Genomic DNA, 17,603 nt, shown 5'->3' with positions numbered 1-17,603 from the left:
GACATGGATCTCCACAGGCAAGATACAACCTTTACATAGTGTAGTACATAGCAATGGAGGTACAACACTAAGGAAGAAAAGAGTAGCCATACATCTTCGGTCTTTGATTTATCTGTTTCTTTGCTTGTTTGAAGTAGAGTCTTGCTATGGCTGGACTTGGACTTGAAGCAATCCTGCCCTTGCCTCCTGAGTGCTGGGATAACAGGTGTGCCCCACTATCACCAGCAATTACAGTCCTCTTGATTTTTTTTTTTTTTCCCCGAGGTAGGGTTTCATTTTAGCTCAGGCTGACCTCAAGCTCACTATAGAGTCTCAGGGTGGCTTTGCATCATGGCCATCCTCCTACCTCTGCCTCCCGAGTGCTGGGATTAAAGGCGTGCACCAGCACACCCCACATTAAAATCCTTTTGCAACTGTTAAAATCTCCTTTGCTAATTTTTGGGGCATCGTAAGGTCAGGGGCTAGACTGCTGTAAGATTTATGCTTGGACTTCCGCTCTTATGTAACTTGCTCTCAGGTCCTCAAATTTAACTATCAGATGTGGATATAATAATGACACTTTTTAACTCAGGGTGTTGGAGAGATTCAGTAAGATAACACTTATAGAAAGCACTGGCCTGGTCTTAGGAAGTGCTCAGTAAGTATCCTCCTATCTCTGCCTCCTGAATGCTGGGATTAAAGGCATGTGCCACCACTTTTACCTCAGGTAAAAGAAAAAGGCTGGCTACCCAGTTCTCATTTGTTTCAGGAAGAAGCTTGGAGTTTGTTTTTGTTTTTTCAAGGTAGTGTCTCACTCTGGCTCAGGCTGACCTGGAGCTATGTAGCCTCAGGGTGGCCTCAAACTCACGGCAATCCTCCCACCTCAGCCTCCCAAGTGCTGGGATTAAAGCGTGTGCCACCAAGCCTGCCTTTTTTTTTTTTTTTGAGAGAGAGAGAGAGAATGGGCACACTAGGGCCTCCAGCCACTGTAAATGAACGCTAGACGCATGTGCCACTTTGTGCACCTGGCTTTATGTGGGTATGAAGGAATTGAGCCTGGGTTCTCTGGCTTTACCAGCAAGTTCATTACCCACTAAGCCCATCTTGGAGGTTTTTGTAGTTCTGTGACATTCTCTGTAGGAAGTTAAAGTTAGAACACTTAAAAATGTAAGGCTTCTTCCTCAATCCTCTTCTCTACCTTGAAGTCTTGAAACTGAAGCTAGTGGGAGAAGAAAACAGAAGTGGCCACCAGCTGTGTTTTAACTAGTTTCAAAAGAGGGCAGGACCACTTTCTCCCACAAGTTTGGGCTGCCATTGTGTAACATTCTCAGAGGCCAGACAGATAAGGGTGAGGCAGGCCTGCCTCCCAGCTTCTGCACACCTGGCAATTTGCGAACGCCCTTTTTCACTTTACTGGCACCTCCTAGGTGATGAGAGCTACCCAGTAGGGGCCATAATAAAATATCAAGTTAGAACTGCAACAAGGTTTGTCTCAAAGACCAGAGGGTCCTCTGCTACTGGAATACAGAGGAAAGAGTCCTCACGGGGGGGGGGGGGGGGGGGGGGAATTCAAAGATACGAAAACTTCAGCTAATTTTTCCTGAAGACTCAGTGTTCTCCCAAGTGCTTTTTCTTTCCTGAAGGCACACTCTGTACTTAAGCAGAAACTAGGAAACCAGCCCCAAGATAATTCATCTTCCTCACCCATTTTAATCTTGTGAAAAAGCTGCCAAGTCTAGAAATTCCTCCTTTGATCAGAAGATAAAGCAGAACAATGCTGGGGAACGAAACAGATTCCTAAGGGACATTCTTCCAGGGTGTGTAAAGCTTGCCTGGGAAGTGCCTGTGTACAGATGGGGTGGGGAGTGGGGTTGGTGGGAGGCTAAGAGCAGGGAGATGGCTGGTTGCTAATGCTTGCTCTAAGTAGCTTCTATATGTCTCATATAATTTTTTTTTTTTGAGGGCAGTCCTGAACTTCTGGACTTAATCCTCCTGCCTTTGGCCTTGTAAGTATAGAAGCATGTCATCTTTTTGTTTGTTTTTCAAGTATGTAGTCTCAGGGTGGCCTTGAACTCAGGGCACTCCTACCTCTGCCTCCCTAGAGCTGGGATTAAAGGTTTGCGCCACCGCGTCCGGCTACTTTTTTCTTTTTTTTCCAAGGTAGGGTCTCACTCTAGCCCAGGCTGACCTGGAACTCACTATGTCGTCTCAGGGTGGCCTCGAACTGGAGCGATACTCCTACCTTTGCCTCCCTAGTGCTGGAATTAAAGGCGTGTCTCACCATGCCCGGCAGTATGCCACATTCTGTTCCTCTCCGCAGAGCAGAAAACTCCATCCACTCTCCAGAGTTTCAGGCACGTTTATTAAAATTAAATGACTGGAGGGCTCCATCCACTGCACATTTCCTTCTTCCTTCCCCCTCCCACAAAAGTCAATAAAGATAAAAAGAGTCCTCTATCTCACGCAGACGCTGCCAGCTTATTTGCCACCTCGTATCCTTCCACTGCAAGGAGGGGTTGAGGGCAGCCTAAGCCAGTCTACCACATGGCACGAGTTTCTGGAAGGGGCTGTTTCACAGCCCGTTGGAAAACACAACAGGGCTGAATGTGAAACCCAGCTAATGCGCGTCGTCATAGTTTGGGCTCAGTCTTCGCGATCTGCAAGGCGGAAGAAATTTTCGGATCTGCCTCCCAGGGTCACGCAACTATCACCGGGCGGTGCAGGGCTAAACGCTTCACAGGCAGTGTCGCCTGGTGCTCACGAGAGAGGCACGCAGATGCGAGGCCGCGCGGGCTCGGAGCGCGGGAGGAGCGTCTGGCGGGGCGCCGCGGGCCGCCTTCCCTCCGGCTGCGGCGGGCGTTACGCGAGGCGCGGACACCTGGAAGGCGCTTCTCCACGCCTCACCGGGCACTTTGCAGGGCCACGTGACCGGGCTCTCGACGGCACACCCCGCAGCGCCCGCTCCGCCGCCGAGGCCTGGGCGCGCACGCCGCCGGCTCGGCTGCGGCCCCTTCGCAGTCTTGCAAGCCCAGCGAATCTCGGCGCGGCGGCGCCGGGGCCGACAGCACGCGTCAGGCAGCCGCAGGCCGCCCGGTGCAGAGTCCATGGAGAAGGCCCGGGACACAACAGGGCACTTGGAACGCCAGGCGCGTGGTCCCGGCGTCCGACGCCGGCCCTGAGCGCCGGGCCGCCCAGCGGGTCCAGACACTTCCCGAGGCCGCCCGGAGGCGGAGCCCCCTCGCCCCCCGCCGCCCCCGCCGCCCCCGCCGCCCCCGCCGCCCCCGCCGCCCCCGCCGCCCCCGCCGCCCCCGCCGCCCCCGCCGCCCCCGCAGCTCCGGCCTCACGCGACGTGCCTCGGCCCCGCCCACCAGCTCAGGTAGGCCTTCCGCAGCAGCCAATCCGCAGCACGCGTGAGCCGCGGGAGGCGGGGCTTGTGCTGCCGGAAGTGACGCGCGCGCTGGGCTGGCCGCGGAGTCGGCCGAAAAGTGACCGCGGCCGGCCGAGCCTGCCGAGTGTGTGAGTGAGCGGCTGAGTGTGTGCGTATGGGCACGGGAAGGGAAATGGCTCGGGCCGTGGCCGGTGCGACGGCTCGGGTTGCGGTGAAGAGCGAGGCTTCGGCGGCGTGAGGTGAGCCGACGCGGGGATCCGCGGGGGAGGGTCCCCGGCCGCCGTCCCCCCCCGCCCGGCTGCCCGTGCCCGCCTCTCTCGTCCCTTCGCCGGCCGAGCCTCGGCGCCGCCCGAAGCCGGCCGAGCCTCCCCGCGGGCCCAGCCTCCACCCGGGCGCCGCCGCCGCCCCGCGCCCCCCCCCGCGCCCGCCGGGCTCCTTTTGTCGCGTTCCTGTCCCGAGGGGGAGGGGCGGCCGCCGTGGCCGCTCCCTGGCCGGCGGGGCTTGAGCTGCGAGGCCCCTTGCCCCTCCTGGCGCACATCCGTCTGTGCAGCCTCGGTGCTTGGTTCTTTCTAATTCTCCTGGGACCTTCAACCCAGTGTCTTTATCATTGTTGTTGTTATTTTAGTCGAGACGCCACTTGTTTTGGGAAAAGCAGTAGTATTAGTGCATCCTCTTTCTGGAAGGACTTTAGACTACAAGTATTTGTCTTAACTTTTCCGGAGTGATCGGGGAACAAGAAATAATTGGGGCGGAGGGGGACAACTAACGTACTTATTTTCCTTTGTAAATTGGCTTTAGATACGCAGTTCTCCAGCTGTGGAATTTTTTTTTCCCCCTCCGGGAAGGGAGCAGGGGTTGAGGCGGGAAATGAGGAAGGAGAAACTCCTTGAGGAGGAAAGCCTGGAGATAAAAATCGTGGAAGTTCTTTTCCAGTATTTCCGGATAGAATTTGAGGTTATAGTTATATTTTTGTTTTACCCAGTGGATGTTTGAATCAAGTGAAAGGAAGGAGGCTTTGCTCTTTGAACAAGATTACTTATTAAAGAGGCAACCTGAAATCTTTCTGGGAGCGTGTCAGGCAGAAAAATTGTTGGGAAAATCGCTCAATATTTTCGAACATCCAAGATCATAAGAATAATAGAAGGAAAAAAGTGGGGGAGAGCTTAGAGAAGTGGTGAAACGGAGGTAGGCTCACAGATGTCAGGAACCTGATTCCTGGGAAGACTTTGAACCCCACTCCCGTTCACTGATGTTCAACCTCCACACAAAACTTCTGGAGCTGCCCTGCTGTGTGTGGAATTGGTGCTGTTATTCAGGCTTACCCGTTACACTGAAGTTGAGGGTCTTAGAATTTTGAAGATGTTTAACATTGAGTTCTGAAAAGCATTGTTGTGACTGATTGAAAATAGTTTTTTTTTTTTTTGGTTTTTCGAGGTAAGGTTTTACTCTAGCCCAGGCTGACCTGGAATTCATTATGGAGTCTCAGGGTGGCCTCGAACTCACGGTGATCCTCCTACCTCTGCCTCCCGAGTGCTGGGATTAAAGGCGTGCACCACCACGCCTGGCTGAAAATAGATTTTTTAAAAGATTTATTTTATTTTATTTATTTGAGATCAACAGGCAGAGACAGAGACAGAGACAGAGAGAGAATGGGCGCGCCAGGGCTTCCAGCGACTGCAAACGAAGTCCAGACGAGTGCACCACCTTGTGCATCTGCTTACGTGGGTCCTGGGGAATAGAGCCTCAAACCGGAGTTCTTAGACTTCAAAGGCAAGCACTTAACCGCTAAGCCATCTCTCCAGCTTAAAGTAGATATTTTTAAATTTATTTTTTTAATGTTTATTTATTAGCATGCAGGGAGAGAGAATGGGTGTCATTCTTGCCTCTTGCTGCTGCAAAGGAACTTAAGATACATGCATCGCTTTGTACGTCTTAAATCCACTTAAATTTGGCTTTTAATGAGTACTGGGGATTTGAACCCTGGTCTCTCAGGCTTTGCAAGAAAGTGCTTTTAACCGCTGAGCCATCTCTCCAGTCCTACAGATATTTAATTCAGACTTAGTTCAAATGTGATTTTTAGACTGGAAAGATGGCTCAGCCATTAAAGCACTTGCCTAGTACCCACATAAAACAGGATGCCCAGAGTGGCATGTGTGTGGAGTTTGTTAGCAGTGGCTAGAGGCCCTCGCACTCACATTCTCTCCCCTTCCCCCTGCTTGCAAATAAACTTTTAAAAATATTTTATTGATGGATTTATTATTTAGAATGGGGGCAGAAAGGAAGAGGCCTTTAAAGAGAATGGGCATGCCAGGGCCTCCAGCCACTGCAAACTAACTCCAGGCACATGTGCCACCATGTACATCTGGCCCATGTGGGTACTAGGAAATTGAACCTGGGTCCTTTGGGTTTGCAGGCAAGTGCAATTCCTTAACCACTAAGCCATCTCTTCAGCCCCAACTATTTTTTTTTTTTTTTGAGGTAGGGTCTCACTCTAGCCCAGGCTGACCTGGAATTCACTATGGAGTCTCAGGGTGGCCTCGAACTCACGGCGATCCTCCTACCTCTGCCTCCCAGGTGCTGGGATTAAAGGTGTGCACCACTACGCTCGGCTCCAATTAATTTTTTAAAAAGTGATTTTTACAAGTAGTTACGAAGTCTACAAATGATTCAAAAAGCCCGCTTTTTCTCATGGAAATCTCTGTTGCTGGGCATGGTCGTGTATGCCTCCAATCTCAGCAGGAACCCACTATGCCTTTATGGTTAGTTGTGTTTTAAGGTTATCATTCTTTGTTTCTTCTCCCATTTAGAGTTCTAAGATTTTCATTTGAGGTCACTCCATGCATGTTAATCTAGCACATTGTTTTGAATGTAGTAAGTAGGCACATTTAATAATTGAATTTATACCTAAAGGCAATGTTGGGATTTCCTAAGAGCTCTGTGTTCTTATCAGAGCATCAAACCAGCCCTTCAGATGAGAAGAGGTGCAAAGCACTTGTGAAAAATACCTTGTGATGCTAGGTGGCCTACTACCTGCAGTCCACCCCCTTCCCCCCCTGCGCTGGTCTACATGGTGAGACCCTGTGTCAAACATTTTTGGGAGAGATGGCTTAGTGGTTAAGCACTTGCTTGTGAAGCCTGACGACCCCGGTTCGAGGCTCGATTCCCAGGACCCACGTTAGCCAGATGCACAAGGGGTGCACGCGTCTGGAATTCGTTTGCAGTGGCTGAAGGCCATGTCACACCCATTCTCTCTCTCTGTCTCCCTCTATCGCTCTCAAATAAATAAATAAATTTAAAAAAACAGGGCTTGTTTCAAAAAATATGTATATTTATTTTTAGTTCACCTGGAAGGACAGACTTAACAAGCTAAAACTGTAATTAGAAGGTACTGGTAGATTCAAAATGCTAAAAAGGATGTGATCACCTGTCCTGTGAGAAGAAGAAATGAGTGAATCTGATGAGAAAGATGCTTAAACTGAGGCTTCCAAGAAGGATTTGTTCTGTAAATAAGGGCATAACGAAATGAGTGATTAGGTTCCAGGATGGGCCCTCTTCAGTTACTCCCAAGCAATGAGATAAACAAGCAAGCTCTAGTGTTTATAGGAGATACCACTAGTAGGTTTTCAGTACCAAGTCTGAATTCCTTGCTGTGACTGGAAACTCACACCCAGAGAGCAGGTGGTTACCCCCGTAATAGACAAGACACTATTTACCAGTGGGTACATCTTGCCTGGCTGGCCATTTGTGTACTGAGGGTCCACTGATGGTTAAGACTATTGATAACTCTTCTTCCATGGCAACCTGCATAAGATAAGCATTTTCCAGTATTGTGATTAGCTAGTCAGCAGGGGAGCTATGTTGTGTCTTCAGTAGTAGGTTTAGTTCTGGTGGGCAACCAAAAGCCTATATTGTTTTGGGGGAACATTTTTTGTTTTTGTTTTTTTCAAGATAGGGTCTCACTCTAGCCTAGGCTGACCTGTAACTAACTATGTAGTCTCAGGGTGGTCTTGAACTTAGGGTGATCCTCCTACCTCTGCCTGCCAAGTGCTAGGATTAAAGGCATGAGCCACCATGCCTGGCACAGAAATAATTTTTACTGGGAATTTTAATAGTGAACATATTGCAAATGGGCTATGTTCCCATTAGTTACCTGTTTATGTCCACTTTCCTCAGCCCCATTCTACTGAGAGCCATCAGTGGAATTAAGGATGATCATTGTGGGGTCATTAATGCACAAAGAAAGTATACTTTTGGAGACAGGGTCTTCTGTAGCCCAGGCTGGCCTTGAACTTACTACGTGGCTGAGGATGCTCTTGAACTCCTCATCCTCCTGTCTCTACCTTTCAAATGCTAAGGCTGCAGTGAATAGGCTTGGTTGTTGCTGCTTTTAAAAAAAAAATTATTTGAGGGCTGGAGAGATGGGTTAGTGGTTAAGCGCTTGCCTGCGAAGCCTAAGGACCCCGGTTCGAGGCTCGGTTCCCCAGGTCCCACGTTAGCCAGATGCACAAGGGGGCGCATGCATCTGGAGTTCGTTTGCAGAGTCTGGAAGCCCTGGCGCGCCCATTCTCTCTTTCTCCCTCTATCTGTCTTTCTCTCTGTGTCTGTCGCTCTCAAATAAATAAATAAATAATTAAAAAAATATATATTGTATAAAATTACCTCCAAGCCATGTGTACACAGTACTTCTGAAAAGTAAATAAACTTAAAAAAAAATTATTTGAGAGAGAGGAAGAATGGGTGTGCCAGGGCCAGCAGCCACTACAAACGAACTTCAGGTGCATGTGCCACCTCGTGTTTCTGGCTTAGTGGGTACTGAGGAATTGAACCTGGGTTCTTAGGCTTTGCAGACAAGTACCTTAACTGCTAAGCCATCTCTCCAGCACCTCCCCTTTTTAAAAAAATTAACTTATTTTTATTTATTAATTTGACAGAGAGATACAGTAATAGGTAGAGAGAATAGGCGTGCCAGGGCCTGTAGCCACAGCAGAGGAACTCCAGATGTGCGCATCCCCTTGTGCATCGGGCTTATATGGGTCCTGGGGAGTTGAACCTGGGTCCTTGGGCTTTGCAGGCAAGTGCCTTAATAGCTAAGCCATCTCTCCAGCCCCACTTCCTCTTTTTAATAATTTATTTATTTATTTATTTATTTATTTATTTATTTATTTAAGAGAGAAAGAGGGATAAAGAGAGGGAGAGAGAATGGGTGCGCCAGGGCTCCAGCCACTGCAGATGAACTCCAGACACATTCATCCTCTTGTACATCTTGCTTATGTGGGTCCTGGGGAATTGAACCTGGGTTCTTTGGCTTTGCAGACAAACGCCTTAACTGCTAAGCCATCCTTCCAGCCTCCCCTTTTTAAAACATATTTTATTTATTTCCCCTTTTAAAAATAATACCGCAACAGAGAGATTTCTCAGTGGTTAGCTTGCTTGCTCACTCTTTGCACTAAAGCGGCCGGGCGCCTTTAATCCCAGCACTTGGGAAGCAGAGGTAGGAGGATCACTGTGAGTTCAAGGCCACATGCGGCTCCAGAGTGCCATAGTGAATTCCAGGTCAGCATGGGCTAGAATGAAGCCTACCTTGAAAAACAAACAAAAATAACCAAAGTATTTGCAAGGAGAGGAAGAGGGGAAAAGAGAGAGAGTATATATGCACCACGGCCTCTTGCCACTGCAGACGAACTCCAGACACAGGTACCACTTTGTACATTTGGCTTTACGTGAGTACTGGGAATTTGAACCCAAGCCTTCAGGATTTGGAAGCTAGTGCCTTTAGCCACTGAGCCATCTCTCCAGTCCATAGTTGTTCCCCCCCCCCCCCCCGAGGTTTGCTGTAGCCCAGGCTGACCTGGAATTCACTATGTAGTCTCAGGGTGGCCTCAAACTCACTGCATTCCTCCTTCCTCTCCCTAACAAGCGCTGAAATTAAAGGCGTGCACCACCTAGCCTGGCCAGAATATTTTTTAAAATATTTATTTGCAAGCAAAGCAAGATAGAAGAGAGACAGGGCATTCTAGGGCCTCCAGCCACTAATAACAGAATCTAGATGTGTGTGCCACCTTGTGCATCTGGCTCAAACCTGGCCATTAAGCTTTGGAGGCAAGTGCTTTAACTGCTAGACCATCTCTCCAGTCCCTCCCCCCTTTTAAAGACAGGGTCTCATAATAATTCTGCCAACCTTGTGCTAGAATTATAGGTGTGAACAACCATACCTGGCCAAGAAGTTAATGGGATGAGAGGAAAAAAGCAAAGGCACACATTTTTTGAAGGGATAAAGTGTGAAATGAATGAGGAGACTATAAATGGAAGTGAATGAAGATAAATTTTTTCTGGTGAGATGGGACTAGAACATGGAAGTTGATAATGAGACTTGGTTTTAAAAATCTGTCTGGGGTTGGAAAAGATGGCTTAGTGGTTAAGGTGCTTGCCTGCAAAGCCAAAGGACCCTGGTTCGATTTCCCAGGACCCACATAAGCCAGGTGCACAAGATGGCGCATGCATCTGGAGTTCGTTTGTAGTGGCTGGAAGCCCTGTGTGCCCATTCTCTCTTTCTCCCTCTATCTCAAGTAACTGAATAAAACATTTAAAAAAAAAAAAATCTCTGATTAGGAATCAGGCAGATACTTCTTTCTTTTCTTTCTTTCTTTCTTTATTATTTTTTATATTTATTTATTTTTTAATTTTTATTAACATTTTCCATGATTATAAAAAAATATCCCATGGTAATACCCTCCCTCTCCCCCCACACTTTCCCCTTTGACATTCCATTCTTCATCATATTACCTCCCCATCTCAATCATTGTAGTTACATATATACAATACTAACCTATTAAGTTCCCTCCTCCCTTTCTCTTCCCTTTATATCTCCTTTTTAACTTACTGGCCTCTGCTACTAAGTATTTTCCTTCTCACACAGAAGCCCAATCATCTGTAGCTAGGATCCACATATGAGGGAGAACATGTGGCGCTTGGCTTTCTGGGCCTGGGTCAGATACTTTTTTCAGATATCATATTTTCAATTTGGGGAGTTATGTGAAGAATAAATTCCCTGCCTCCCAGATAAGCTCTGAAAGGGACCCAAGAATTCTTCGAAATAAGCCGCAGTGCTGTGAGTAGCTGTAATTTACTGGCTTATTTACTGAGTCATTTTATGTGTTCATAATGTAATTCATGACTGTTCTGACAGCTCTTAGTATAGTGTACAGGCAAGTGCCTTTAACCGTTGAGCCATCTCACCAGCCCAGTTTAATGTACAAATCTCTCTTAGGCTTCAGTGCTAAGTAGAGAAAAGGTACTCCTTGGCCTAAGGAAGTATGGAATATACTACTTTTCTTTTTGTGAGGCAGGGTCTTACTGTGTAATCCAGGCTAGACTTGCACTCCTTCCACTTCTTTAGCCTCCAGAGTGCTGGAATTACAGGTGTGTACCAGCATAGGCTAGAATTACAGGTGTGTACTAGTAGCACACCCAGCTCCAGTAGCTGGCTTTTATCTGACTCAGTTTCAATCTCTCTCTTTCTCTCACACAAACACACACCAATGATATTTATCAGACTAGACTTATTTTCTAGTTTGTGCAAGGTCCTGAATATAAGCTCCAGTAACACATAAACACTACACATAGTGATAATGAAATATGTGATATGACAATGTAATGATTTATTCAAGAGAGAGAGAACACGAGAGAGTGGGCACACCAGGGCCTCTAGCCATACAAACGAACTCCAGACTCATGCACCACCTTGTGCCTCCAGTCCTGACAATGTAATTTTATTTATTTATTTTTTTGTATTGACAACTTCCATAATTGTAAACAATACCCCATGATAATTCCCTCCCCCCACTTTCCCCTTTGAAACTCCACTCTCCACTGTATCCCCTCACCCTCTCTCTTTTATTTTGATGTCATCTTTTCCTCCTATTATGATGGTCTTGTGCAGGTAGTGTCAGGCCCTGTGTGCTCATGGATATCCATGTTATTTCTGGAGGAGCACATTGTAAGAGTCCTACCCTTCCTCTTTCTTTCTTTCTGCCGCCTCTTTCACAATGGACCCTGAGCCTTGGAAGGTGTGATAGAGATATTGCCGTGCTGAGCACTCCTCTGTCACTTCTCAGCACCATGGTGCCTTCTCAGTCATCCCAAGGTCACTGCCATCTGAAAAGAGAAGCTTCTCTAACCAAAAGTGAGAGTAGCATTAATGTATGGGTATGAACGTTAATAGAAGTGCTGGGCTGGAGAAATGGCTTAGCGGTTAAGCACTTGCCTATGAAGCCTAAGGACCCTGGTTTGAGGCTTGATTCCCCAGGACCCACGTTAGCCAGATGCACAAGGGGGCGCACGTCTCTGGAGTTCGTTTTAGTGGCTGGAGGCTTTGGCGCACCCATTCTCTATCTATCTGCCTCTTTCTCTCTCTGTCTGTCACTCTCAAATAAATAAAATAAAAAATAAATTAAAAAAAAAGAGAAGTGCTTACTGGCCAATTTGGTAAGTATAGTATATACTTTTAGCCAGACAGCAGCAGACATTACACCCCTAAGGCTCATGACTACTTCTGTTGTAGGTTTTCAGTATCAGTGATGTATTCCCTCCTATGGAGCAGGCCTCCAGTCAAATTAGAGGGCCGTTGCTTTCCTCCATAACAGATGTGCCACTGTTGCACCTGTTGGCTCATTTGGCTTGGCTGGCCAAAATACAAGGATTGCAGTGTCCAGTGTTAGGTATATATATTTTTTAATTTTTTGTTTATTTTTATTTATTTGAGAGTGACAGAGAGCGAGAGCGGCAGATAGAGAATGGGCATGCCAGGGCCTCCAGCCACTGCAAGTGAACTCCAGATGCACGTGTCACCTTGTGCATTTGGCTTATGTAGGTCCTGGAGAATTGAGCCTTGAATTCAGGTCCATAGGCTTCACAGGCAAGCACTTAACTGCTTAAGCCATCTCTCCAGCCCACTTTTGGGTATCATCACTGGTGATTTCTCTCTTTCCCATTGAGCTGCATGCAGCGTGGCTTTTTCCAGCATTCTGTCAGCTGGTCTACATGAAGGAGGTTTTCAGCTCAGCTCCAGCAAGGTTTCTCAGTGGCTTTTCAGGCCAAGTATGTGGAGTCTTTAGCAATAGGGTCTTACCATCTATTCTTGGTGGGAAACCAAGGACCTTGGCAATGGCCTGTAATGTTTTGGGGGTGTCAGGGACCTCCCTGGCCAAGAACTCACTGGAAGGTATCCCATCCCTGGCACTGAAAATTTTGTACTTACAGTCTATGGCTCCTGTGTGTTCCATCGACAATGTAATTTTTTTGTTTGTTTCAGACAGGGTTTTGTGTATCCCAAGTTGGTCTTAATTCATGACTGTCATGCTGCCTGTCTCTAAAGTGTTGGGTTTACAGATATATGCCACTAACGCCTCACCAATTGTTTGCTACTTTTTTTTTTTTTTCCGAGACTGACCTGGAATTAACTCTGTACTCTCAGGGTGGCCTCAAACTTGTATCAATCCTACATCTGCCCCCCCAAGTGCTGGGATTAAAGGTATGTGCCACCACGCCTGGCATGTTCACTACTTATTAATAAAGTCATATTTATTGAGGCATAATTTAAATGTGAAATGCATCCATTTTAGGTGTATGCTTCTATGAATTACGGAAAACTACAACCATTGTGTAACTACCACCACAATTAAGATATAGAATATTGGGCAGGTCCTGTCTAGCATACAGAAAGCTCTAGATTTTGATTCCCAGAAACTCATAAACCAGTTGTGGTACATGCCTCCAATTCCAGCACTGAAGAGGAGGCTAGAACATTAGTTCAAGGTCATCCTTGGTTACATACCTAATTTGAGGCCAACCTGTTCTACAGGAGACTCTAGCTCCAAAAAAGAGCTGGGTGTGGTGGTGCACACCTTTAATCTCAGCACTTTGAGGTAGGAGGATCACTATGAGTTCGAGGCCACCCTGAAGCAACATAGTGAATTCCAAGTCAGCTTGGGCTAGAGTAAGACCCTACCCCAAAAAAGCCCCCAAAATGTATTCTTTTTTTTTTTTTTTTTTTTTTTTTTTTTAATTTTTATTAACATTTTCCATGATTATAAAATATATCCCATGGTAATTCCCTCCCTCCCCACCCCCACACTTTCCCGTTTGAAATTCCATTCTCAATCATATTACCTCCCCATTACAATCATTGTAATTACATATATACAATATCAACCTATTAAGTATCCTCCTCCCTTCCTTTCTCCACCCTTTATGTCTCCTTTTCAACTTACTGGCCTCTGCTACTAAGTACAAAATGTATTCTTTGAGATAGGGTCTTGCTTTGTAGCTTAAGGCCAGTCTTGGATTTCCTCTAGATCCAAAAGCATATGTCACTGAAACAGCTCCAAAAAGTTTCTCTGTCTTTTTATAGTCACTCCCTCTGCTCACCCCCAGTCCCTGGAAATAACTTGTTGCAGTCAGGTTTGCATTGCTGGCAGAATTCACTCAACCAAGAGCAGCTTGTGGGGAAAAATAAAAGGTTTATTTTGGTTTACAGACTTGAGGGAAACTCCATGATGGCAGGGGAAAATGATGGCATGAGGAGAGGTTGGACATCACCTCCTGACAAATATCAGGTGAATAACAGGAACAGGAGAGTGTGCCAAACACTGGCAAGGGGAAACTGGCTATAATACTCATAAGCCATCCCCCAACAATACACTGCCTCCAAGAGGTGTTAATTCCCAAATCTCCATAAACTGGAAACCTAGCATTCAAAACACCTAAGTTTATGGGGGACACCTGAATCAAAGCACCACTTAATTGATTTGCTTTTTCTGTATACTTTCTGAGAATGTCATGTGAATTGATATAATGTAGCACAGTTTTTTGTTGTCCCTTTGGTTTCTGAGTCAGGGTCTTACTTTGTAGCCCAGGCTAGCCTTAAACTCAGTCCTTCTCCCACTATCAGCCTCCTATGCAAACCAACATGCCTGACTTAATATATATAGTCTTTTTAGTTTGTTTGTTTATTATGACTTTTTTTTTTTTTTTTTTTTTGAGGTAGGGTCTCTCTCTAGCCCAGGCTGACCTGGAATTGACTGTGAAGTCTCAGGGTGACCTTGAACACATGTCAATACTTCTCTGCTTCCTGAGTGCTGGGATTAAAAGCATGTACCACCATGCCTGCTCATAGTCGTAGTCTTTTTTTATTTTAATTTTTTTTGTTTGTTATTTATTTATTTATTTTAGAGGGTCAGACAGAGAGAGAATGAGGCAGAGAGAGAGAGAGAGGGCCTCTAGCCACTGCAAACGAACTCCAGGTGCGTGCGCCCCCTTGTGCATCTGGCTAACGTGGGTCCTGGGGAACCGAGCCTCGAACCTGGGTCCTTAGGCTTCACAGGCAAGCGCTTAACCACTAAGCCATCTCTCCAGCCCTTTTTTTAAAAAAACAGAACGTTTATTATGATTGGTAGCTGAAATTCTCAAGATGAACTGGATGCTGCAGTAGCTGTCCGCTTGGATTTGTTTAGGTGTTGACGCCTGAATCTGCAATAGACGATTTCTAGGTGCCTCATCCAGCTAGTTCTGGTAGTATTTCACCTCTTAGCCTTGCCACTCCAATTGTACTTTCTCTTGCACTTAGCAGGGTAGCCACATTTGCTACAGGTTAACTTCTGAAGGTGGTAGGCCTTAGAGCCGCGGCAGCGGCACAGTGTGTGCCTTTGTGGCGATGCTTTCTAAGTGATGATGCTCCCTTCGTCATTTTGTTTCTGCCACTGAGACCAAAGAGACCAGAAGAGTTCATATAATCTTTAAAACCAGGATGTGGGGGGGGGGGTGGTAGGACCGGGGCTTGGACCAGGCCCTTGAGCATACTAGACAAGTGCTGTATCACTGAGCTAATCCTCCAGCCCCTCTAATGACTTACTGAAATAAATTTTACATACACACACACAGAACTGTATTCACTTTTTTAAAGTGTATAATTCATTGGCATTAATTACAGTGTTGTCCACCTACCTTTCTTTCCAAAAGTTTTATTACGTCAAACTGAAGCTTTGTGCCCTGTAAGCAGTAATTGTCCTTTTTCCCTCATTTCTTTTGGTGACCATTACTCTACTTTCTGTCTGTAGGAATTTTGCCTTTCTAAGAAAGTGGAATCATATCTTATTTGTTGATTGTGTCTGGTTTATTTCACTTAGCGTAATGTTCAAAGTTCATCCATGTTGCATCATGCATTGTTGTCGTCCCCCCCCCCCCAGGTAGGGTCTTACTGTCACCCAGGCTGACTTACAAATCACTCTGTAGTCTCAGGGTGGCCTCCAGTTCATGGAGATCCTCCTACCTTTGCCTCCAGAAAGCTGCGATTAAAGGCATGAGGCACCACACTAGGCTTCAGCCCACTTTTTCTTTTGGTTGTTTTTTTCTGAGGTAGGGTCTCACTCTAGCCCAAGCTGACCTGGAACTCACTCTGTTTTTCCAGGCTGGCCTCAAACGTCTTGCAGTCTGCCTACCTCTGCCTATGGAGTGTTGGGATTAGAGATATGCAACACCACCATACTATTCTCTCTTAATTTTTTAAATAATTTATTTATTATTTATTTGAGAGAGAGAGAGAGGGAGGGAGAGAGAGAGAGAGGGAAAGAATGGGCACACCAGGGACTCTAGCCACTGCAAATGAACTCCAGATGCATGCGCCCCCTTGTGTATCTGGCTTGCATGGGTCCTACAGAATTGAACTGGGATTCTTTGGCTTTGCAGGCAAACGCCTTAACTGCTAAGCCATCTCTCTAGCCCAGGACTTTTAACTTTTATTTGAGTCAGAAAGAACAAGGAAGAGAGGGAGAGAGAGAGGGAGGAAATGTAGCTATGGGTATGCCAGAATCTTTATTTTGTTTATTTATTTTTCCTTGCTTTTTTGAGGTAGGGCCTCACTCTAGCCCAGGTTGGCCTGGAATTCACTATGTCGTCTCAGGGTGGCCTCATACTCACAGTAGTCCTCCTACCTCAGCCACCTGAGTGCTGGGGTTAAAGGCGTGCGCCACCACGCCTGTATGCCAGAACCTTTTACCACTGCCAACTCCACACATGCTGCACTTTGTGCATCTGCCTTTGTGTGGGTTCTGGGGCATTGGACCTGGGCTGACAGACTTTGCAAGCAAATGATTTTAGCCTTTTTATTGATATATTTTATGTTTCCTATTTGCAACTCAGTTTTATTTTTGTCTGCTTTTAAGCCATGTTGGAAATGCAGGCATATGCCATAGCATGTAGCACAAATGAAATGATTTGCTGTTGCCACTTTGGGACTGTGTTAATGTCAGAGTATATTTAATGATTCATGTCATATGAATGGACAGTAAAGTAGTTCAAAGTTCAGTAATTATCTCCACAAAGTGCTTCTGTTGGGATACCAAGTTAGATTGCAAACTGCTTGGTCAGCACAGTGTCTTTCAAAAGAAACCTTTCTTTCTTTCTTTTTCTCTTTTTGAGGCAAGGTCCCACTCTAGCCTAGGCTGACCTGGAACTCATGGTGGGCCTCCTGTCTCAGCTTGTCTAGTGATGGGATAGAGACATAGCCACCAGGCTCTTCAAAAGAAACTTCCTTTTTCCTGACTGTTCTCTCCTTGTCCTTGCCTGCCTTCCCATTCACATACGGTGATAGTGATGTCAACAGAGAGTCTGTATCCCTGTCTTGGATGAGTAAAATGTTGCTTCTGAGGGCTAGAGGTGGGATTAGTTCTTATCAGGCTACAGTTAGCCATTGCTTCCAAAATACCAGAGTTCGTGCTTTATTAATATGCTTATAACATTTGTAGAAAACATTAACATCATAATAATGTGTAAGTTAAAAGAATGGAGTGGGAGCCAGCTGATTTTGCCTTTTTTAAAAAAATTTATCCATTTTGAGAGAACGAGAGACAGACAGATATAGAGAGATTGGGCACACCAAGGCCTCCAGCCACTGCAAATAAACTCCAGATGCATGCTTCCCCTTGGGCATATGGCTTCCATGGGTACTGGGGAATCGAATCTGCGTCCTTAGGCTTCGCAGGCAAACACTTTGACCTGTAAGCTATCTCTCCAGCCCTTACCTGTCTTTTATTGAAAAGCATATATTTATTATTTTATTTGAGAGAGAGAAAGAGGGGAGAATGAAAGGGTGCACCAGGACCTCTAGCCTCTGCAAACAAACTCTAGATGAATGCCTCACCTAGTACATCCAGTTTACAAGGGTACTAGGAAATCGAACCTG

General features: G+C 46.3%; 1 protein-coding gene across 2 annotated transcripts in view; it reads left to right on the top strand.

Annotated features, from left to right (window-relative positions):
* Window positions 1–3,464: 3,464 nt before the first annotated feature.
* Pik3c2a (phosphatidylinositol-4-phosphate 3-kinase catalytic subunit type 2 alpha) overlaps window positions 3,465–17,603 on the top strand; it is a 127,832-nt gene continuing 113,693 nt past the window's right edge. For both annotated transcript variants that reach the window (XM_045144953.1, XM_045144954.1), the window contains exon 1: window positions 3,465–3,606. The gene's annotated coding sequence lies outside the window, so the exon portion shown is untranslated. The remainder of the gene's footprint in view (window positions 3,607–17,603) is intronic.

Source organism: Jaculus jaculus, chromosome 3, assembly GCF_020740685.1.
Source record: "Jaculus jaculus isolate mJacJac1 chromosome 3, mJacJac1.mat.Y.cur, whole genome shotgun sequence".
In the NCBI taxonomy this organism is placed as follows: Eukaryota; Metazoa; Chordata; class Mammalia; order Rodentia; family Dipodidae; genus Jaculus; species Jaculus jaculus.
This window is presented reverse-complemented; position numbering and strand designations above follow the sequence as displayed.